The sequence below is a fragment of the Chlorocebus sabaeus genome, chromosome 2 (genome assembly GCF_047675955.1).
Source record: "Chlorocebus sabaeus isolate Y175 chromosome 2, mChlSab1.0.hap1, whole genome shotgun sequence".
Taxonomy (NCBI): domain Eukaryota; kingdom Metazoa; phylum Chordata; class Mammalia; order Primates; family Cercopithecidae; genus Chlorocebus; species Chlorocebus sabaeus.
In genome coordinates, this window is record NC_132905.1 from 54,513,476 (window position 1) to 54,539,005 (window position 25,530).

General features: G+C 39.5%; 1 pseudogene; it reads right to left on the minus strand.

Annotated features, from left to right (window-relative positions):
- Positions 1–263: 263 nt before the first annotated feature.
- LOC119621431 (general transcription factor II-I-like) lies at positions 264–24,911 on the minus strand (annotated as a pseudogene).
- Positions 24,912–25,530: the final 619 nt, after the last annotated feature.

Consider the following 25,530-nt stretch of genomic DNA (forward strand, 5'->3'; position numbering starts at 1 on the left):
GATGCATCAATTATACCTCAATAAAGCTGCTAAAAATTAATCTTTTCACTACAATGAGAATAAAACAAAGGTTAACAGAAAACAAAATGTGTGTGTTCATGTGCATGAACACCCAAACCTGTGCCCAAAAACACCATGCCTATTCAGTGACATGAGGTCAATTAATCCTACTCATAATGCTTGGAAGTGGGGCAGATCTATGACCTTACATAGGAAACAAGCAGCTGATCTGAAAACAAAAAACAAGTCTCTACTTTCTCAGCTCAATGAACTCTTCTTGGTTTATATAAATATCTAAGGATAATAAATGAAATCCCGACTGTGTTCTGCAAAATCCATTTCAGGGTTGCAAGATCACAATTCTCAAGGTGTTTAAAGGCAAAACCATCTGGAAGCCCCATCCTATCAAAGCTGACTGGTCTTGTAGCATCTTCTCAAATGGTACAGGCACCTCTGTGGGGTTTTGTAAAGCTTCCCCTGGGGCAGGTGAAAAGCAGATAAATGTCATTAAATTGTAAGATTAAAAAACAAAACCATCACTACCTTATTGTGGCTTAATAAAGACATACATGATCATTTGTAATATGTGATTTTAAAATTACTTACTACTACAGCACCCTATTCACATGTAAGAAGTTCTAAACCTGACACCGATCCAAAGGGCTAAAAAGAAAAGTATACTAAATATATGACTTTTAAAACCACACAAAAGGGAGAGAAATGTCTGATTTCTTGCATTATTGTCTTTAAGATGGTCCTACTGTGGCGTATTTCTTGGGTTCCTCCTAACTAGAAGTGGAAAAAGTAAGGTTATTCCTCATCCATTCATTTTGTGAAAATGTGTGTTATATGACTGTTAAGTCAATGGCATAACATTAGCAAACTCTATTATATCATGTATCTTTTATAAAATTGCCTTTAAGATAGCAAAAGCAGAAATCGTCCTCAACTCTTTTTTCTGAGTGTTGCCATTTCTACAGCTTCTACACTCATCTGATTCGCCTGGGTTGTAGACTTCATTTTATGCATCTCTGCAACCTTTTCTTCTTCTTCAACACCTGTAAAAAATATTAAGGTGCATATCTATTCTCTTAGCATTTATTTGGCTTTTAATAAAAATAGTATTTCCTGTGTTCCAATATTTGTGATCTGTTTTACAAACAAAACATAAGTAAAATGAGGTGGCCCACACTTATAATCCCACCACTTTGGGAGGCTGAAGTAGAATTCCTTGAGCCCAGGATTTTAAGACCAGCTTGAGCAACATAGAAACAACCTATCCCTACATAAAAAGACAAATAAAATCAGGTGTGGTGGTGCGTATCTGTAGTCCTCACTACTCTGGAGGTTGAAACAAGAGGATTGCTTGAGTCCAGAAATTTAAGGTTACAATGAGCTATAATTATACCACTACACTCCAGCCTGGGTCACAGAAAGAGACCCTGTGTTTAAAAAAAAAAAAAAGCAAGGGGAAGATTTTAAAGGGAGCTTTTAAAATAAAAACCTAACATAAGAGTAATTTATTGGCTATAAACTTAAATATGGGAAGACTATCATCAAGAAAAAAATTCTAGGTTTACAAAGTCCAACACAACCACCACTAGACATGCGTGACACTTGAAATGTGGCCAGTCCAAATTCAGATGTTCTGTAAGTGAACAACAGACACTGACTTTTGAAAACTCAGCACAAAATGTATTCCAAATATCCCATCAATAATATCCATATTGATTATACATTGAAATATTTTAAAGTATTGCCACTAAAATGATTTTCACTTGTTTCCCTGTATATCATAATATTATAACTAGAAAGCTGTAAATCATGTGAATGACTCACATTATATTTAGTTCTATTCAATAGCACTTCACTAAATCCCAGAGAAGGGCTCAGAATTCTCCTGAAGAATTTCTACAACTTCCTCATGAACCTATTGATCATGTTTCAGAAGAACACTATTGCAAATAAATAAAAGGTACTTGAGAATTAGGTACAAAAACCATTCTTCATGCTATCAAATTAGTAGCAATGTAAACAAATTACAAATACCAATAGACCAGGACTACAACTCGCAACGAGAACAACTCCCCTAATGCTTAGTTCTAACCAATGGAGAACCATGTATAACCATGGAGCACAGGAAGGGGAGAGCAAGCACAGCTGCCTGCGAGACTGTGGGATTTGTGGGTCAGAGGGCAGGTGATACATACACAATCAAAATAGCATTATTAGTATAAAGACACACACAGTCACGGACTTCACATTTCTCAAAATTATAATATTGGCAAAATTTAAAAAATAGGTTACTACCATAAAGCTTGGAAGATTGTATCACAGGTGGTGAGGGGAGGGTTACAGTGGCAAGGATAGCTTTTTTAAGAAACTAAAAATGCTACACAGAATAGGAATTGGCAAAAAATGCTACACAGAATAGGAATTGGCAAATAGTGAATTGAAAAAATTTTTAATACACTAGTAATCTGCTCAATTTATCACGAATTGAATCTAATCTGACGACAGAAATTTAAGTTTAAACCTTAGTGGCATATAGACATCTGTGGGAGATACTGTAGGTTCATTCCAGACCACCACAATCATGGAAGTATAAAGTGAAGTTACACAAATGTCTTCGTTTCCCAATGCATTTAAAAGTTATGTTGAATCTTTCTTTCACAAAAGATCTCTGGGAGGTATGATGCTATTGGATACCATTTTATACACAGTGGAACTTCTTTCCAAATCGGAGTCAATCTTACAAAAGCCTGCCTTTGCTTTATGAAGTAAATTTATGGAATATTCTAAATCTTTTGTCATTTCAACAATATTCACGACATTTTCACAAGGAGTAGATTTCATTTCAGAGACCCCTTTCTTTGCTCACTGTAAGAAGCAACTCCTTATCTGTTCACATTTGATCATCAAACTGCAGCAGTTCAGACCCCTCTGCAGGCTCCACTCTTTTTTTTTGAGACAGAATTTCACTCTTGTTGCCCAGGTTGGATTGCAATGATAGGATCTCGGCTCATTACAACCTCCACCCACTGGGTTCAAGTGATTCTCCTGCCCCAGCCTCAAAAGTAGCTGGGATTACAGGTATGCACCACCATGCCTGGCTAATTTTGTATTTTTAGTAGAGATGGGCTTTCTCCATGTTGGTCAGGCTGGTCTCAAACTCCCAACCTCAGGTGATCCGCCCACCTCGGCCTCCCAAACTCCTGGAATTATAAGCATGAGCCGCTGTGTCCAGCCAGCAGGCTCCACTTCTAATTCTAGTTCACTTGCTATTTCCACCACATCTGCAGTTCTTTCCTCCACTAAAATCTTGAACCCCTTAAACTCACCAATGAAAGATGGAATCAACTTTTTCCAGTCCTGTTAATGATATTTTGTTCTCTTCTCGTGAATCAAAAATGTTCTTAATGACACCTAGAACAGTAAATCCTTCCCAGAAGGTTTCTGATTTACTTTGCCCAGATCCTTCAGAGGAATCACTATCTCTGGCAGCTATGGCCTTACAAAATGTATTTCTTTCTTTTTTTGAGACGGAGTCTTGCTCTGTTGCCAGGCTGGAGTGCAGTGGTGCGATCTCGGCTCTCTGGAACCTCCGCCTCCCTGGTTCAAGTGATTCTCCTGCCTCAGACACCCAAATAACTGGGATTACAGGTGCACACCACCACACCCAGTTAATTTTTGTGTTTTTAGTAAAGATGGGGTTTCACCATGATGACCAGGCTGGTCTCGATCTCCTGACCTCGTGATCTGCCTGCCTTGGCCTCTCAAATTGCTGGGATTACAGGTATGAGACACTGCGCCTGACCTACAAAATATGCTTCCTAAAGAATAAAACTTGTAGGCTGAGTGCAGTGGCTCACACCTGTAATCCCAAGCACCGAAGAAGGCCGAGGTGAGCCGACTGCTTGAGCCCAGAAGTTTGAAACCAGCCTAGGCAACATGGAAACAAAATATCTCTACAAAAAACCCCACGAAAATTAGCCAGGCGTGCTGGTGCACCACCTGTGGTCCCAGCTATTCAGCAGGCTGAAGTGGGAGGATCACCTGAGCCTGAGAAGATTGAGCCTGCAGTGAACTATGATTGTGCCACTACACTCAAACCTGAGCAACAGTGAGCTGACTTTCTCAAAAAAGAAAAAAATAATAATCATAAGACTTGAAATTACTCCTAGATCCATGGGCTGCAGAATGGATGTTGCATTAGCAGGCATGCAAACGACACCCATGTCTTTGTACACCTCCTTCAGGGCTCTGAGGGACTGGGTGCAGTGTTAATGAGCAGTAATATTTTGAAAAGAACTTTTTTTTTCTGGGCAGTCGGTCTCAAAAGTAGGCTTAAAATATTCAGTGAACAATGCTATAAAGAGATGTGCCGTCATCCAGGCTTTATTGTGCCACTGATAAGAGCACATGCAGAGCAGATTTAGCATAGCTAAGGGCACTAGAATTTTTGGAATAGTAAATGACCAATGGCTTCAATTAAAGTCACCAGCTGCATTAGCCCCTAACAAGAGTCTCAGCCTGTCCTTTGAAGCCTTGAAGCCAGTAATAGAATTTTCTCTAGCTAGCAGTCCTAGATGGCATGTAAGGCTGTTTTGCCTACATTAAAAATCTGTTTTTTGAGTGTAGCCATCTTCATGAATTATCTTAGAGAGATCTTCTGAAGAACTCACAGTTCTTACACCAAGCACTTGCTGCTTCACTTTGCACTTTTATATTACAGAGACTGTGTCTTTCTTTAAATCTCATGTGCCAACCTCTGCTAGCTTTCAGCTTTTCTTTTGCAGCTTACTCACTTCCTCTCGGCCATCACAGAATTGAAGAGTTAGGGCCTTGTTCTGGATTAAGCTTTGACTTACTGGAATGTTGTGACTGGTTTGATCTTCTCTCCAGACCAAAGTTTCTCTATCAGCAATAAGGCTGTTTTGCTTTTTTATCATCTGTGGGTTCACTGGAGCAGCACTTCTCATTTCCTTTGATAACTTTTCCTATGCATTCACCACCTGGCAAACTGGCCTAGCTTTCAGCTGCCAAAATGTCTTCCTCACTAAGCTTCATCATTTTTATCTTTTGATTTAAAGTGAGCAGACTGCAACTCTCTTTTACAGGAACACTTAGAGGCCACTGGAGGGCTATTAACTGGCCTCATTTCAATATTGTGTCTCAGGGACTAGGGAGGCCTCAGGAGAGGAAGCGATGGGAAACCACCTGATTGGTGGAGCAGTCAGAGCACACAACATTTGCCAATGAGGTTTGCCATCTTATATGGGTGCGTTCAGGGAGTCCAAAACAAATTCAACAGTTACATTGAAGCTCACTGATCTCAGGTCACCTGAGGTCACATATAATAATCATGAAAAAGTCTGAAATATTCTAAGAGTAACCAAATGTGACACCGAGAACCAAAGTGAGTGCGTGTTGTTGGAAAAATGGCACCACAGACTTGCTTGACACAAGATTGCCACAAATCTTTAATTTGTAAAAACTGCAGTATCTGCAGGGCTCAAAAAAATGAGTTATGCCTATATGTATTCTGTGCCTATAGATGCCCCGCCTTTTTTTGTTCCCTTTCAGTGTTTTTAAGAAAATGCTGTATCACTCAGTTAACATGAAACCTACCGACAGTGTTAGGTTACATACAGATATGAAACCTGTCATACTGTGAAAGGCCGTAAGTGTTAACACCCTATAGTAAATACTGTGTTCCAGTGTCAAATAAGCTCACTGCTTTAAATGAGGATTACAAAACCCACTGAAGATTCAGATAAGGTGATTCCACTCAGTGAGTTCAGAACTGTTTAATTCTGTACCATGCTTAAACTCATTTGCGCAGTGAATTTCTTGTTTTCAGTTCACCATCTTTATTTAGAACTCCTTATCTGAGTAAGAACTTTTAATCTATTCACAATTTCCCGACCTTCATTACTTTCTCTCTCATGTGTCTCATCAATCCAGAGGGAAGTCAAGCAAGGAGCCCCGCACAATAAACACCTGCCATTTTCCTCAATTCTTCAGTATCTACCCTGACATATTACCACCTCAGTGATTCCTTTTGAGCATTGTGAAATGTCTTCACAAACATTTCAGAAAATCATTCATAGTTTAGGCTGTGCACAGTGGTTCACACCTGTAATCCCAGCACTTTGAGAGGCCGAGGTGAGTGGATCATTTGAAGTCAGGAGTTCAATACCAGCTTGACCAACATGGTGAAAACCCATCTCTACTAAAAATACAAAAGAAAAACAAAATTAGCTGGGTGTGGTGCCACGTGCCTGTAATCCCAGCTACTCAGGAGGCTGAGGCAGGGGATTTGCTTGAACTCAGGAAACAGAGGTTGCAGTGAGCTGAGACCTCACCACTGCACTTCAGCCTAGACAACAGAATGAGACTCCATCTAAAAAAAAAAAAATATATATATATATATATATATGTACACACACATACACACACACACACAGTTTAAACTTCTTTCTGCTTTAGAAGAAAATATGACTAGTCTTATCTATAAAAATTTAGGTTTAAAATTAATGAAATAAAAATGATAAAAATACAATGCTTACAATATTTTACAAAGTCTATTTGAAAATTCTTTCTGGTATTGAAAAAAACTTGTGTCCTCTGTCCTTCAGTTCCTCTTTATAATGTGCTGAAATGTGATGCAGGTCACTTTCACCTTAAACTTGGCCAGTTCTTTAAACTACAATAAGAACAGCTTAAACATTATATTAAAGGCAGACATTTTTAAAAGCACCATTTCTGCTAGATGAATTAAAAAATCTAACACAAGCCTCGGCAGAAAGCCTCATGCCGGAAGTCCCAGCACTTTGGGAGGCTGAGGCGGGTGGAGCATGAGGTCAGGAGATCAAGACCACGGTGAAATCTGTCTCTACTAAAAATACAAAAAATTAGCTGGGCGTGGTGGCGGGCACCTGTAGTCCCAGCTACTCGGAAGGCTGAGGCAGGAGAATGGCGTAAACCCAGAAGGCAGAGCCTGCAGTGAGCTGAGATCGTGCCACTGCACTCCAGCCTGGGCAACAGAGCACGACTCCATCTCAAAAAAAAAAAAAAAAAAAAAAAAAGCAAAATAATAATAAATAAATAAATAAATAAATAAATAAAGGCCAGATGTAGTGACTCATGCCTGTAATCCCAGCTACTTGGGAGGCTGAGTCAGGAGAATTGCTTGAACCTGGGAGGCAGAGGTTGCAGTGAGTCGAGATCATGCCAATGCACTCTAGCCTGGGTGACAGTGCAAGATTCTGTCTCCAAAAAAAAAAAAAAAAAAAAAAAAAAGTAATACCATTTTTTAAGTTATCACTCTTTCTAAATAGATTTCTGCCTGATTTTAAACAAAAGACAACACAAAATTTATAAGAAAAAAATGCACAAATCCCTTGTAATCTATTACAGGTCAGATTCTCAAGCAGGCTTGCTGGAGACCACTGTCAATAACAGCACCCAGGAATGGGAGGCAGGTATGGATGAACAGGCAAAGTGCTGAACAGGACGCAGCTGCACCAAGGACCAATAGCAGGCTCTGAAATTGAGGCAATAATTAATAGCCTACCAACCAAAAAAAGTCCAGGACCAGATGGATTCACAGTCAAATTCTAACAGAGGTACGAGGAGTTGGTACCATTCCTTCTGAAACTATTCCAATCAATAGAAAAAGAGGGTATCCTTCCTAACTCATTTTATGAGGCCAGCATCATCCTGATACCAAAGCCTGACAGAGATACAACCAAAAAAGAGAATTTTAGACCAATATCTCTGAAGAACATCGATGTAAAAATCCTCAATAAAATACTGGCAAACCGAATCCAGCAGCACATCAAAAAGCTTATCCACCATGATCAAGTGGGCTTCATCCCTGGGATGCAAGGCTGGTTCAACATACGCAAATCAATAAACGTAATCCAACATATAAACAGAACCAAAGACAAAAACCACATGATTATCTCAATAGATGCAGAAAAGGCCTTTGACAAAATTCAACAGCCTTTCATGTTAAAAACTCTCAATAAATTTGGTATTGATGAAACGTATTTCAAAATAATAAGAGCTATTTGTGACAAACCCACAGCCTATATCATACTGAATAGGCAAAAACTGGAAGCATTCCCTTTGAAAACTGGCACAAGACAGGGATGCCCTCTCTCACCACTCCTATTCAACATAGTGTTGGAAGTTCTGGCTAGAGCAATCAGGCAAAAGAAAGAAATAAAGGGTATTCAGTTAGGAAAAGAAGAAGTCAAATTGTCCCTGTTTGCAGATGACATGATTGTATAATTAGAAAACCCCATCGTCTCAGCCCAAAACCTCATTAAGCTGATAAGCAACTTCAGCAAAGTCTCAGGACACAAAATCAATGTGTAAAAATCACAAGCATTCTTATACACCAGCAACAGACAGAGAGCCAAATCATGAATGAACTCCCATTCACAATAGCTTCAAAGAGAATAAAATACCTAGGAATCCAACCTACAAGGATGTGAAGGACCTCTTCAAGGAGAACTACAAACCACTGCTCAGTGAAATAAAAGAGGACACAAACAAATGGAAGAACACACCATGTTCATGGATAGGAAGAATCAATATTGTGAAAATGGCCATACTGCCCAGGTAATTTATAGATTCAATGCCATTCCCATTAAGCTATCAATGACTTTCTTCACAGAATTGGAAAAAAACTGCTTTAAAGTTCATATGGAACCAAAAAAGAGCCCGCATTGCCAAGGCAATCCTAAGCCAAAAGAACAAAGCTGGAGGCATCATGACTTCAAACTATACTACAAGACTACAGTAACCAAAACACCATGGTACTGGTACCAAAACAGAGATATAGACCAATGGAATAGAACAGAGCCCTCAGAAATAATACCACACATCTACAGCCATATGATCTTTGACAAATCTGACAAAACCAAGAAATTGGGAAAGGATTCCCTATTTAATAAATGGTGCTGGGAAAATTGGCTAGCCATAAGTAGAAAGCTGAAACTAGATTCTTTCCTTACTCCTTATATGAAAATTAATTCAAGATAGATTAGAGACTTAAATGTGAGACTTAAAACCATAAAAACCCTAGAAGAAAACCTAGGTAATACCATTCAGGACATAGGCATGGGCAAGGACTTCATGTCTAAAACACCAAAAGCAATGGCAACAAAAGCCAAAATTGACAAATGGGATCTAATTAAACTAAAGAGCTTCTGCACAGCAAAAGAAACTACCATCAGAGTGAACAGGCAACCTACAGAATGGGAGAAAATTTTTGCAATCTACTCATTTGACAAAGGGCTAATATCCAGAACCTATAAAGAACTCAATCAAATTTACAAGAAGAAAACAAACAACCCCATCAAAAAGTGGGCAAAAGATATGAACAGACACTTCTCAAAAGAAGACATTCATATAGGCAACAGACACATGAAAAAATGCTCATCGTCACTTGCCATTAGAGAAATGCAAATCAAAACCACAATGAGATACCATCTCACACCAGTAAGAATGGCAATCATTAAAAAATCAGGAAACAACAGGTGCTGGAGAGGATGTGGAGAAATAGGAGCACTTTTACACTGTTGGTGGGACTGTAAACTAGTTCAACCATTGTGTAAAACAGTGTGGTGATTCCTCAAGGATCTAGAACTAGAAATACCATATGACCCAGCCATCCCATTACTGTGTATATACCCAAAGGATTATAAGTCATGCTGCTATAAAGACACATGCACATGTATGTTTATTGTGGCACTATTCACAATAGCAAAGACTTGGAATCAACCCAAATGTCCATCAGTGACAGACTGGATTAAGAAAATGTGGCACATATACACCATGGAATACTATGCAGCCATAAAAAAGGATGAGTTCGTGTCCTTTGTAGGGACATGGATGCAGCTGGAAACCATAATTCTCAGCAAACTATCGGAAGAACAGAAAACCAAATACCGCATGTTCCAACTCACAGGTGGGAAATGAACAATGAGATTCACTTGGACACAGGAAGGGGAGCATCTCACACCGGGTCCTATTGTGGCGAGGGGATGGGGGGAGGGATAGCTTTAGGAGATACACCTAATGTAAATGACGAGTTAATGGGTGCAGCACACCAACACGGCACATGTGTATATGTGTAACAAACCTGCATGTTGTGCATATGTACCCTCAAACTTAAAGTATAATAATAAAATAAATAAGTATATAATTAGTTGTATAACTAAAAAATAAAAATAAAAAAAAAACAACCACTGAGAGTCAATATTCCAAACACTCAAAATCCACTAAAATTTGCTTTCTAATAATGTTTGTAATATCCCAGCAAATGTTACCATGTGACTTTTCCAGATATCTTGATAAAGGGTATCTTAGTATAATAAACATACTCCACTGATTGGTGTCAAAATTAAAGAACATCGTAGCATAATTTTCTGCAAATTACCATATCCTTTGTCTATTTATCAAATGTGTTAGTGTATCTCTGACTAACCCATAAATATACATCACTTATTTCAGGCATAGAGAAGCCATTTATGGAATTAAATAATTACATAATAATTACATATATTTTGTTTTGGTTTTAAAATTTGTCTCAGTAAAACTATTTTTGCTCATCTAGAATTTAACTCATTACACAATGAAGACTGTTGAAGCTTGTTTTTACCAAAATTTTTACTTTTTACCAAATAGCCTATTTTCTCAGTATCAATTGTTGAAAACTATAAGCTTTCCACTATTTGTTTTTGATTTGTACAATAATTGCCCTTTAATTTTTTAAATGGAGATTATTTCTGCATAATATTGCTTTAAAATGTTATCTTCGGTAACTAATTTAGCAGTTAGTGAGGGGATTAGAAATCTTTTGAGCTATAATAAAGCCATGGTAGAGAACTTCTGACCTGCAGGTGGCCCGACAGTTGCCCCAGAGTGAAGAATGATGGGCTACGGTAATTTCCTTCCATTGCACTTACATGACATGTGCTGTGGCTACTCTCCTGTAAGGAACTATTATTTACTTACCTTGCAGTAAATGAGGGTACATTCTTGCTTCACTATTCGCACTCTTAAAACAATCCTGTTAACAATGGCAATGTTTGTGAAAGAGTAAAGCAAGATTCATGTACTATCCACAGATTAGCTAAAGGAAGTCTACCAGCCAAGGAAGAGATAAAATCAGCCTGGATCTGTTTAGCACTCAAGCCAGTGAAGCACTCACTTCAAGCCAGTGAAGAGCTCAGCAGTTTCTACACCTTTACTTATAGTGTGTAATATACAAGTAGAAATAGGAGAAGAAATAGTCTTACTAATGCTGGGGAGGAAGAAATAAAGGCTGAGAATAGTGGAATGACTATGCCAAAGATGAGGGAACTGTAAAGAAATTCTAAGGAAGTGACTGGGTCTTACGTGGCCCTATGGTACTCTTTGCAGAGATCAATATTTTAAAAAATGATTTTATTATCAACAGAACCGCATTTCATCTCCAAATTTTTATTTAACATTTACAGTCACAAAGTTTGGCTGATTTTATGATATCAAGGAAGAAACAAGTCATTCATAAAACAACAATGGATTAATAACCATTCTGAAATTTCTTTAGGGAGATAATTTTATAAAGTTTTTAAAACTTTCTTTTAATGCTCTAATAAGAAAACAAAAAAGATGGTCAAGCACAGTTAATCAAGCCTATAATCTGAGCACTTTGGGAGACTGAGGCAGGAAGGTCACTTGAACCCAAGAGGTCAAGGATGCACTGAGCTATGATCATGCCACTGCCCTCCATTCGGAAAGAGTCAGATCCCGTCTCAAAAAAATGAAAGAAAAAAAAAAAGCACCCACAAACTATGTCACACAGAGCTGTGAGTTTAAGCACCACCTAATACTTTTCAACCACTTAAGAGGAGGAAAATGCATAGCTCCTCCTGCTTAAAATGTTTACATTTAATATGTCAGAAAATACCTAAGGCCGTGCATGGTGGCTCACACCTGTAATCTCAACACTTTGGGAAGCCAAGGCAGGACAACTGCTTGAGCCCAGGAGTTTAAGACAAACCTGGGCAACATAAAGAAACCCTGTTTCTATTAAAAAAGCTTAAAAATTAGATAGGCCAGGAACAGTGGCTCATGCCTGTAATCCCAGGACTTTGAAAGGCAGAGGCGGAACTGATTGAGCTCAAGTTAGAGACCAGCCTGGGCAGTATATTAAGACCTCATCCCCATTAAAAAGCAAAACAAAGCAGCCAGATGTGATAGGACATGCCTACAGTCCCCGCTACTCTGAGGCAGAGGTGGGAAGACTTGAACCCAGGATGTCCAGGCTGCAGTGAGCCATGATAACACCACTGCATTTCAATCTGGACAATAGAGTAAGACCCTTTCTCAAAAAAAAAAAAAAGTAAAAACAAAAAAAATAGAAAATACCTAAGCCTGATACTTTTTATAATAAATACTAGTTCCAGCCATATACCCATAAAAATATAAATTAATTGTATAACTGCCATGATAGTAATATAAAAATACAAAACTACATAATCAGTACTCAATATTTCACTGTAATTATGCAGATGATAGGCTTTTTTTAAAGTAAAGAGGTGGCCAGGTGCAGTGGTTCTCACCTTCAATCCCAGCCATTTGGGAGGCCAAGGCAGACAGATCACTTGAGCTCAGGAGTTCAAGACAAGCCTTGCCAACATTGTGAAACCCCATCTTTAGCAAAAATACAAAAATTAGCTGAGTACGGTGGTGCATGTCTGCAGTTCCAGCTACTAGAAGGCTGTCAGGAGAATCACTTGAGCCTGGGAGGTGGAGGTTGCAGTGAGCTAAGATCGCACCACTGCACTCCACCCTGGGTGACACAGTGAGACTCCATCTAAAAACACACACACACACACACATACACACATAAACAGCTAACACTAAACAATTTAGAAAGAAGTGGTTAACGCAATAGTGAATGTGTAAGCGGAAGAAATATAGATACACAATAGTAAAGATGCCATCATGACCCCAAATTCTGGAAATCTACATACAGATACAACAAAACTCCAGTACCATACTCTACTATACAAACTCATTCTGAGTAACCACAAATATTAGATATAATTTCAAAGTTAACACCTGCAAAACAAATGATTGCCTAAAATAATGGTAGAAAATTATTTGAGATGCAATGTAAAAATTAAACACTCTGAAGCATGGTAATGTGATTTGAAAGGCAAAACTACTATTCAAGAAAAGAAAAACTACTCCTTAAAAGTAAACAAAAAAAACCCATAAAATTATATCTTCTACAAAAACAAATCAACTTTATCTACAGCTAGTTCTACCCAACTATGGAATGTCAGAAGAGAAGGTCTCACCATGGACTCAAGAGCTGACATGAGGAATGTCACCACCATCCTGCTGAGGACTCCTCATCTTCAACGGCCAGCGTGGACATTGTTACTTGGGCTGTGATCTTTGTGCAAGACAAGTAATAAGAAAGTGAGTGGTAAAAATCTGGTGTTCCAATCCCACATTCAGAGTTCTGAGGATCTCCCACTGGCTGTCTAATTTACTGGGTTTTTTTTTTGCCTACGAGAAAAAACAAGACTCAAAAACTAAGTATGCGATTTGCCTAAAACTCTCATCACATAGAGAATCTATTCCATAACTTTGTATCTAGTGTTATTTCAATAAAATTGGGTTAATCTCACACCCAAAATAAATGCAGATGGCACTCAGAATCAGTGAAATTTCTCCCAAGGAGGAGGAGGAGGAGAGATAGATGGACTATCACAGACCAACGTGGGACAGAGCTGCCAAGCTCCCTCTCTCCCTTGCACATCCTGACACAGCGAAGGGTGGGTGCAGTGGACAGAGGCTGGGGGGAGACACGTTTCCCTTCTTACTGAGAAAACAGATCACAGTCATCTAGAAACAAGTAAGATGATTTATATTACAGCACAAAACGTTTTGTAATATTTCGGTAACAACAACGACCCTCAAATGAATTTCAAACACTATCAATATTCAACACATAAACAGAAAATATGAACTGTCAGCAAGGATATCAGAAAACTGGAACCTGTATGCACCGCTCTTCAGAACATAAACTGCTGCAGCCCCTGTGGAAAATGGTTTGGCAGCTCCTTAAAACATTAAGCACAGAATTATCACACAATCCAACAACTCCCTTTCAGGGTATATACCCAAAAGAACTGAGAGAAAAGACTCAAACAGGTATTTGTACATTCATGTTCATAGCAACATTATTCACAGTGGCCAAAAGGTACAACCAACCCTAAGGCCCATCAATAGGCAAATGGATAAGCAAAATGTGATACACACACATACATGGAATATTATTCAGCTGTATAAAGTAAACAATGATTCTGGCCAGGTTCAGTGTCTTAATCCTGTAATCTCAGCACTTTGGGAGGCCGAAGCAGGCAGAACATCTGAGCCCCGGAGTTGCAGACCAGCCTGGGCAAAATAGCAAGACCTCATCCCTGTAAGTTTTTCTTAAAGAAAATTCTGATAGTGCTATAGATGAACCTTGACAGCACTATGCAGTCTATGCATGTAACAAAACCGCACTTATACTCCACAAATATGTAAAGTTGTTTTAAAATGGGGAATTCATCGAGGAAGAAACGTGACCCACAGAGAGCAGAGAGGAGTGAGACAGAAAAGCCACCCATCCAGAATCGGCGTGGAGCCCAGGGGTCTCCCCACGGCAGGCAAATGGTGAGTAAGCAAGGGCCACTGCTGACTCACCCTTCTGCCATCAACTTTTGAAATCCTGGGCACAGAAAATCCTCCAACACCCTCCCCACAGAGCTCCCCAACTGACACAGAGAGCTGCATGGAGTCTGGTAAAAGCCTCCAGTCAGGCCCACATGGAACCCTAAGGACGCTGGACCCCTGAGCACCACAGTGCCAGCTGCTATAGCTCTGCCACCAGAAGAGACCAGACTCGGTCACATGCTCCCAGGATAGGGGCCATATCTACAGTGCTGAGGAGCACAGAGACTCACCTCCTGTCTCCACTCTACCTCCTGTAGAGGCCTCACCTCCACTACACCTCGCCTGGTAATGCCCACTGGCCTGGGCCTCAGTGTAGCCACTTACCCCCTGCCTGAGCACTCAGGCTAACTGCAACTCTGCAGACAGACCTCCCAGAGGTACCTGTCAGGTCTGCTGTTTCTGCAATTGCCATGGCCCCTGCACCTCTATCTCTCTGAAGCTAGGGAGGGAACGAAGAACCCAAGAACTATCACAGGCTTCTAGCACACCACAGCTGCCTTACAGAAAGTGCACAAGCTGTTTCCACGTTGGTCCCCCTCTCTATTATGCCTCACTGGGGAGGGTCTCCTGACCTGGGCCCCTAGCACAGCCATCCTGCACCCCCACCCTGATGAACTGCTTCAGGCAGTGGCATCTCTGCATCTCTCTGAGATGGAGCTTTCAGGGGTAACCCACAGGCTCTCTGCCATTGCCACTGTAGCAGTACCACCAATGCTGCCCTTGGTCTGGGCAAAGAATAAAGACCCTGATTGCTTTGCCAGCACCTCCAGCATGCCACAGCCACCAGAAGGAGAAAATTCCAGTTTCTCTTCTCTGTGAGCTTCCAGCTTCCTGCTCTTCACCAGAAGGAGCCCCAGGTTTAAGCCCACAGTTTGGCCACCTCACCCTTGGCAGAACATTCTCACTGGCAGTGGCTCTGTGTCTCTCTGGGGTGGAGTTCCCGGAGGCAACTGACAGCCCTTCTGCCATTACTGCTGCAGTGATACTGCCCTTGCTGCCCTCAGGTTGGGGAAGAAACAAAGTGCCTCAGTGCTTTGCTCACACCTGCAGCAGGCCACAGCCACCATATGGAGGGAATTCCAGTCTCTCTTCCCTGTTGGCCCCAAATCTCCTGCTCTTAACCAGGCACGGGTCCCAGCTTAGGCCCACAATGCAGCTGCTCCATTTCCCACTGATCATTCTGATTGGCAGCAGTTCTGCATGTCTCTGAGGTGGCAGCCCAAGAGACAAGTGAAAGGCTGTCTGCCATTGCCATTGCTAAGATCCCCAACCCTGCTGCTCCCAAGCTGTGGAGAAAATGAAAAGCCTGAGTTCACCCCAGAGCTATGGTGCACAGGGCTACGGGATGGGAGAGCCAACCCAGGACCTATGGCTAGTATTCAAGTGGGGGACCAGCATAAAACTGCTGAAATGACAGAGAATTCAGAGCCTGGATGCCAATGAAGACTGTCAAGATTCGGGAGAAAGTTGAAACCCATTTCAAGGAATCTAAAAAATTCAGTAAAACTATTCAAGAGATGAGAGATGTAACAGCCTTCTTAAAAATGAACAAAATTGATCTGATAAAGCTGGAAAACTCATAAAAAGAATTTTGTAATACAATCAGAAATATTAACACCAGACGAGACCAAGCTGAGGGAAGAATCTCAGAGCTCAAAGACCAGTTCTTTGAATTAATTCAGTCAGACAAAACTAACTGAAAAAGATTGTTTTTCATGAATAAAAACTTTAAGAAATATGGGATCATGTGAAGATACCAAATCTACAACTCATTGGCATCTCTAAAAGAAAGGAAGAAGGAACAAATAACTTGGAAAACATTTTTTAGGATACTGTCCAAAATAATTTTCTTAACTTTCCTAGAGAGGTTGAAATTCAAATTCAGAAAATTCAGAGGACCCCTGGGAGATAGTACACAAGATAACCATTCATCCCCAAGACATATAATCATCAGATTCTCCAAGGTCAATGTGAAAGAAAAAGTATTAAACACAGCTAGAGACAAGGGGCAGGTCACTTATAAAGGGAACTCCATTAGGCTATCCGCAGACCTTCCAGCAGAAGCCATACAAAGACAAAAGCAATTGCGGGGGCCTATGTTCAGCATTCTCAAAGAAAACAAACTCCAACCAAGAATCTAAGCACACCAAACTCAGCCTCATAAACAAAAGAGAGAAGATATCCTTTCAGACAAGCAAATGCTAAGGGAATTCATTACCACCAAACCTGTCTTAAAAGTGATTCCTAAGGGTATGGTAAACATGGAAAGGAAAGACTATTACTGGCCACCACAAACAACACACTGAAGTACATGGGCTATTTACACTATAATGTAAACACACAATCAAGTTTACATAACAAACAGCTAACAACACAATGTCAGGATCAAATCTGCACATGTCAATATTAACCTCGAAAAAGAATGTGCTAAATACCCCACTGAAAAGGTACAGAGTGACAAGTTAAATAAAGAAGCAAGACCCAACTGCATGCTGTCTTCAAGACACCTATCTCACATGCAAGGACATCCACAGACTCAAAGAAAACAGATGGAGAAAGATCTACCAAGCAAATACAAAACATAAAAGAGCAGAAGTCGCTATTATTTTTTCAGACAAAACAGACTTTAAATTAACAATGATCAAAAAAGACAAGGGGATTTCATAATAAGGGGTTCAATTCAGTAAGAAGACTTAACTATTCTAAATGTTAATTACATGCACCCAATGCTAGAGCACCCAGATTCATAAATCAAGTTCCTAGAAACTTATGAAGAGACTTAGATAACCACACAATTACACTGTGAGACTTGAAAACCCCACTGAAAGTACTGGACAGATCACCAAGGCACAACACCTACAAAGATATTTAGGACCTAAATTTGACACTTAACCAAATGGACCTAATACTCATCTACAGAACACTCCAGCCAGCAAAACCAGAATATACATTCTTCTCACCTGCACGGGACACATACTCTACAATTGACCACCACGCACTTGGCCATAAGGCAACTCGCAATATATTTTAAAGAATCAAAATCATACCAACCACACTATCTATCGGAGCACAGTGCAATAACAACAGATATCAATACCAAGAAGATTTCTCAAAACCATACAATTTTGTAAAAAATTAAATAAGCAGCTGCTGGATGACTTTTGGGTAAAGAATAAAATTAAAGCTGGAATCAGTAAATTATGTGAAACTAATAGAAACAAAGATATAACATACCTAAACCACTGAGGAACGGTTTAAAAAAAGTGTTGAAGGGAAAGTTTGTAGCACTAAACACCCACATTGAAAAGTTAGAAAGATACCAAATTAAGAACCTAACATTGTATCTTTTTATTTTATTTATTTATTTTTGAGATAGGGTCTTGCCCTGTTGCACAGGCTGGAGTGCAGTGGAGCAATCTCAGCTCACTGCGACCTCCATCTCCCAGGTTCAAGCAACTCTCCTGTCTCAGCCTAACTGAGACTACAGGTGTGTGCCACCATGCCCAACTAATTATTTTATTTTTAGTAGTGACAGGGTTTCACCATATTGGTCAGGCTGGTCTCGAACTCCCGACCTCAGGTGATCCACCCACCTCGGCCTCTCAAAGTGCTGGGATTACAGGCGTGAGCCATTGTGCCAGGCAATATCTGGAGGAAACAGAAATGTAACAGCAAATCAACCCCAAATCTAGAAGACAAGAAATATCAAAGCTGAACTGAATGGAGATTAAAAAAACTGTACAAAAAACTTATTTCTGAAAGAATAAATAAGATTGATAGACTGCTAACTAAAGAAAAAAAGATGATCTACCTAAACATGATAAAAAGTGACAAAGGAAATATTATCACTGATGCCACAGAAATACATGAAACCATTAGAGACTATTATGAACACCTTTATGCACACAAACTAGAAAACACAGAAGAAATAGATAAATACCTGGAAACATGTAAACTCCCAGGACTGAATCAGGAAGAAATTAAAACCCTGAATAGACCAATACTGACTTCTGAAATTGAATTAATAATAAAAACTTTACCAGAAAAAGCTCTGGACAAGATGGATTCTCAGCCATATTCTACCTGACAAATAAAGAAGAGCTGGAAGTTCTACTGAAACTATTCCAAAAAAAGGAGGAGGAGAGACTTCTTCCTAACTCATTCTATGAGGCCAGCACCATTCTGACACCAAAACCTAGCAGATACGGGGCGGGGGGTGGGGGGGGGTGGTGGGGGCGGAGAAAAAGGCAAATTGGGCTGGGCACGATGGCTCATGCCTGTAATCCCAGCACTTTGGGAGGCAGAGGTGGGCAGATCACCTGAGGTCACGAGTTCGAGACCAGTCTGGCTAACATGGTGAAACTCCGTTTCTACTAAAAATACAAAAAATTAGCTGGGTTTGGTGGCACAGGGCTGTAGTCCCAGCTACTCGGGAGGCTGAGACAGGAGAATCCCTTGAACACAGGAGGCAGAGGTTACAGTGAGCCGAGATCACGCCATTGCACTCCAGCCTGGGCAACAAGAGTGAAGCTCCATCTCAAAAAAAAAAAAAAAATATATATATATATATACACACACACACACACACACAAATATATAAATATATATTTATATATTTATACATACATTTATATTTATTTATATATATTTATATTATTTATATTTATTATATGTACGTATCAAACTGAACCCAGCATCACATCAGAAAAGCTAATCCACCATGATCAGGTAGGCTTTATTCCTGGGATGCATGGTTAAACAGCCTAAAAAACTAGGCATCAAAGGTAGGTACCTCAAGATAAAAACAGCCGTCTATAACAAACCCACAGTCAAGATCATACTAAAAGGGCAAAAGCTTGAAATATTCCTTTTGAGAATCAGAACAAAACAAGGATACCCACTCTCACTATTCCTATTAAATAAAATACTGGAAGTCCCAGTCAAAGCAATCAGCCAGGGGAAAGAAATAAAAGGCATCCAAATAGGAAGAATGGAAGTCAAATGATTTCATTTCACAAATGATGTAACTCTATACTTAGAAAAACCCACAGTCTCTGCCCAAAGGCTCCTAGATCTGAAAAAGAACTTCAGTAAAGTTTCAGCATACAAAATAAATGTATGAAAATTAGTAACATTTCTATACACCAATAACATCCAATTGAAAATACAATTCTATTCACAATACCCACCAAATGAATAAAATACCTGGAAACACAGCTAACCAGGGAGGTAAATGATCTCTACAATGACAATTATGAACCACTGTTAACAAAAAAATTAGAGATGACAAAAACAAATAGAAAAACATTCCATGCTCATGGATAGGAAGAATCAATACTGCTAAAATGGCCATACTACCAAAAGAAATTTACTTTTGAATTCAATGTTATTCCTATCAAACTACCAACACCACGTTTTACAGAACTTGAATACTCAGAGCTACTTTATGCAAAGGAACAAAGCTGGAGTCATCATACTACCCAACTTCAAACTATACTACAAGCCTACAATACCTAAAAGAGCATGGGTACTGGTACAAAAATAGATACACAGACCAAAGGAACAGGCTAGAGAACCCAAAAATAAAGCCACACATCTAAAACCATCTGATTTTTCACAAAGTCAACAATAATAAACAATAAGGAAAGGACTCCCCACCAGGCATGGTGGCTCATGCCTGTAATCCCAGCACTTTGGGAGGCCAAGGCAGGCTGATCACCTGAGGTCAGGAGTTGAGACCAGCCTGGCCAATATGGTAAAACCCCATCTATACTAAAATTACAGAAATTAGCCAGGCGTGGTGGAGGGTGCCTGTAATCTCAGCTACCCTGGAGGCTGAGGCAGGAGAATCACTTGAACCTGGAAGGCAGAAGTTGCAGTGAGCTGAGATGATACCATTGCACTCTAGCCTGGGCAATAAGAGTCAAACATCATCTTTAAAAAAAAAAAAAAAAAAGGAAGGAAGGAAAAGACTCCCTATTCAATAAATAGTGCCGGGATAACTGGCTAGTCATATGCAGAAGATTGAAGCTGAAACACTTCATTTATACCATACACAAAAATTAACTAAAGATGGATTAAAGATTTAAATATAAAACCTAAAAGTGTAAAAACCTTAGAAGAAAACCTAGGAAATACCATGCTGTACATTGGCCCTGGCAAAGACTTCAAGACTCTAAAAGCAACTGAAACAACAACAAGAAGTTGACAAATGAGACCGGATTAAGCTAAAGAGCTTCAGCACAGGAAAAGAAACTACCAACAGAGTAAACACACAACCAACAGAATGAGAAAAAAAACAAAAAGCTTGCAAACTACGTTTTTCAGCAAAGGTTTAATATGTACAATCTGTTAAAAAAATTGTAATTCACCAAGCAAAAAACAAATCTTATTAAAAATGAAAGAAGAACAAGAACATACATTTCTCAAAAGAAGATACACATGCATCCAACAAGCATATTAAAATGCTCAATATCACCAATCATTAGAAAAATGCAAATCGAAACTATGAGATCCCATCTCACACCAGTCACAGCAGCCACATTAAAAAGGCAAAGAATAATAGATGCTGGTGAGTAGTGAAGAGAAAGCTTATGCACTGCTAGAGGGAATGTAAATTTTCCTAGCCACTGTGGAAAGTACTCCGGAGATTTCTCAAAGAATTTAAAACCAAACTACCATTTGACCCAGCAATTCCATTATTTGGTACATACCCCCAAAATAGAAATCATTCAACTGTAAAGACACATGCATGCTTATGTTAATCACAGATCACAGTACTATTACAATACTATTTACAATAGTACACAGTACTATTCATAATAGCAAAGACATGGAATCATCTGATGTCCTTCAATAAATAAATGTATTTTACAAGTGTGGGGTGTGTGTGTGTGTGTGTGTGTATACATAATTTCCTTGTATATATATACACAATATAGATATATTACACAATAATGTAAATACACAATCATATTTCATTGTGTATATGTACCATTATACACATACACACACACATACACACACACACAATGAAATAGTATTCAGCCCTAAAAAGATAAAATTCTGTCCTTTGCAGCAATAGGGATGAACCTGGAGGACATTGTGTTAAGTAAAAATAATCCAGGCATGAAAAAAATATACTGCACATTCTCACTAATATATAGAATCTAGAAAGTTGATCTCACAGGAGAAGAGAGTAGCATGGTGGTTACTAGAAACTAGCGTGTGGAAAAGAGTGCAAAATGAGGAGAAAATGGTCAATGGGCAGTAAGTTACAGTTAATAGGAGGAAAATATTATAGTGCACAGTAGGATGACCATGGTGAACAGTTTTGCATTGAATATTTCAAATGGCTAAAATATTTCAAATGGCTAGAAAAGAGAATTTTGAATGTTCTCACCACAAAGAAATAATAAATGAGATGTTGGATATGCTAAATCCCCTAATTTGATTATTACATATATAAACACATATCTAAAGCTCACACTGTACCCCATCTACATATAAAAGTATTGTGTCAATTAAAAACAAAATTAAAGGCTGGGCGTGGTGGCTCATGCCTGTACAAATCCCAGCACTTTGGGAGGCTGAGATGGGCTGATCACCTGAGGTCGGGAGTTGGAGAAAAGCCTTGACAACATGGTGAAACCCCGTCTCTACTAAAAACACAAAAATTAGCTGAGCATGGTGGCGGGTGCCTGTAATCCCAGCTACCCAGGAGGCTGAGGCATGAGAATTGCTTGAACTCAGGAGGTGGAGGTTGAAGCGAGCTGTGATCACACCAGTGCACTCCAATCTGGGCAACAGAGTGAGACTCTGTTTCAAAAGAAAAGAATTTAAAAAGGAAAAATGAGGTCATGAGCTAAACATCTGCTGCCCAAATTGTATGGAAAGGTATATGAATAAAGATAATCATGACTCACCAGAAGAGAAACCTGTAAGAAAAAAATTCAGTAGCAGTTAGTACTGTGGTAGGAAACCTACACTGTAATCGAGGAATTGCTGAAGCCTGAGAGTGGACAAGTGTGAGAGTTAAAATCTCCAGGGAGGCCAGTCTTAGTTCCTCCTTCTCACTTTTGAGAGTTTTATCTTCAGAAGCCTTACCAGATTCTTAGAGTAGAGAGAGAAAAATCTCTTGTTTCTGGCATAGGGAAAGGAAATGCACCCATTCTAAAAGCCACCTAGAACATTCTATTCTTCTTACCAAGCTCTGTCATCAGAAAACTATTTTAGCAAAGCCTAACCTACTGGGGTTTTGCCAGAGTTTATATGACCTAAGTTAAGGGAAACACCCATCACCAGACTGCTCTAGTCTTCAGTGGGGAAGAAGAGAAATATTCAACTTCAGACCACCTGAGCCCTTCATGTGAGAGAAGAAACACCGTGCAACTCCCATCCCTCCAGCCTCCCTGTTAAATCTAAGGGGTGGGAAATGTGAAGCATATTTTAAGATGACAAGACAGAGGCACAAACTCACTAAAAGACACAAAACTCAGTGGCTGGAATGGAGATGTCCTTCTGTTCTCAATATAATGCATCAGGACAAATTGATGGGAGCGGAAGTAATAAGCAACCTAGGTTTCCTCCCTGTATCTCATGTTCTGTGTCATAGACGTGTCCTCTGGAGGATGGAGCACTTCTCTTACGTAGGTCTGAAAGAAGTAACATTTTTCTGACTTCCAAAATGCTTTTGATCTAGTTCAATTCAGAAAACCAAAATCCACTAAGGAACATATTTGGAAAACACTACAGATCACCTGTAGGGAACCCATAGAAACACATTAGGAAATGTGATATTGTGTTGTGCACATTTTGAAGGCTGGATTATCTGGGAGGTATATTTTGTTGACAAGTTCTGAGAACATACAATCCATTAGACAGAAGCTGCATAGAAAAATGAGCTTTCACATTAAAAAGTTTGGAACCCAGATGGTACAATAAAAGTTTAGAAATTATACACTCTGTGGATGTGTTGATATTTTATATTATTTGATGTGGAAATAAGTGAAAAGGCTAAATTATCCAGAATGTATATGAGATAATCAGAGTTAACCAAGGAGTAAGTAAAATTAAAGTGATCATGGTAATTATTTGGAGCACTAAAGAACAAACATTGATAATGCGAGATCTGTTGTTTTTTCCCAGATACATGAAACACATTTCTTGTTATTAAGATGAACATACTTTAAGCATAATGCTTCTGTTACACTTAAAAATACCTTTTTTCAGTCAGACACGGTGGCTTACGCCTGTAATCCCAGCACTTTGGAAGGCTGAGATCGTGCCACTGCACTCCACCCTGGGCAACAGAGCAAGACTCCATCTCAAAAACAAAATACAAAAAACCTTTTTCCCCAACCTGCCTTTGGACTTTTAGCCAATACCTTTTACCTGTTCTTCAACATCTTCACATTCCTTCATGATCAGAAATCAAAGCCCCATGACCTCATCAGCTGTAACTCGGCCTTCATTCATGTACTGATGTTCTTCACTGTGGTAGATGCTGGGTCCCAGATATGCTTGAATCACTGCACTTAGGGAATGAGTTCAAATGTAAGTCCTTGTCTAAACAGAGTGAGGATGGGCCTGTGTGTCTGTTAACACCTGTCTCCTGAGTGTACACCAGGCCGGCACCACCAACCCCAGCAATTGCTGTTTGGCAAGGCTTCAACACAAATTCACAAATAACATTAGCAGGGTCATCTTTTTTTTTCCTGGTCTGTCAATTTGTCTTTCATTCATAACATAATATTCTTCACTATGGCTTCTGCTAATGTGACCCAGACCAGCCTACTCAGGGTCAGCAAATACTATTCACTTTCTCCCATGAAGTCCTTCAGGAGAAAAGTATTCTTCACTCTGCCATTATGCAGGGATGTCTTCATTATAGGAATGACACTGCATTCAATTGCACACATGGTGATCCTTTTCTCCAGGCATCAGAGGCAATCTCAGCACCTTCACAGCATCAGCGTCTCTCCACCAGCCTTCCCAGAGAAGAAGACCACTCAGACCATCCCGCTGTTAGTGAGCTACTTTCTGGTCATACGCTAGGTGGAACTCACCATCTCATCTTCTTCAACCCTGCTGTGGACGTGTAACCCAGTCATCCTGAGTGTGCAGAACCTTGTGGGCAATGTCTATGCCACTGTTGTTCCACCAGTACAAATCAGCTCTGAAAAAAAGATAGTTGACATTCTCCAAAACATGCAAAGTGCTATAAAGTTTAACAAGTTGGTGATGGAAAACATTTCTAAAAAATAGTCTTCTCCTATAGTTAAACTGTTCAAGTAGCCCTGGAGTTCCTTTTATCTTATTTAACAAAATGCATGGAATCACATTTTTATTATATTTACATGCTTTCAAAACTGATGCATCCAAGGACCATGTAATTTCTTTAATTCCAATGTCTACCATGGGTTGACATTTCTGTATCAAGTTTCTTACATTTTTATTTTCATTTTATCTTGGTAGCAGAAAATGTTTCTCCCGAAGTATTCCTTTTTATTTTTTTATTTTTTATTTTTTTGCGACAGTGTTTCCGAGGCTGGAAGGCAGTGGTGTAATCTCAGCTCACTGCAACCTCCACCTCCTGGGTTCAAGCGATTCTCCTGCCTCAGCTTCCTGAGTAGGCACGCACCACTACGTCTGGCTAATTTTTGTATTTTTAGTAGAGATGGGATTTCACCATGTTGGTCAGGCTGATCTCGAACTCCCGACCTCGTGATC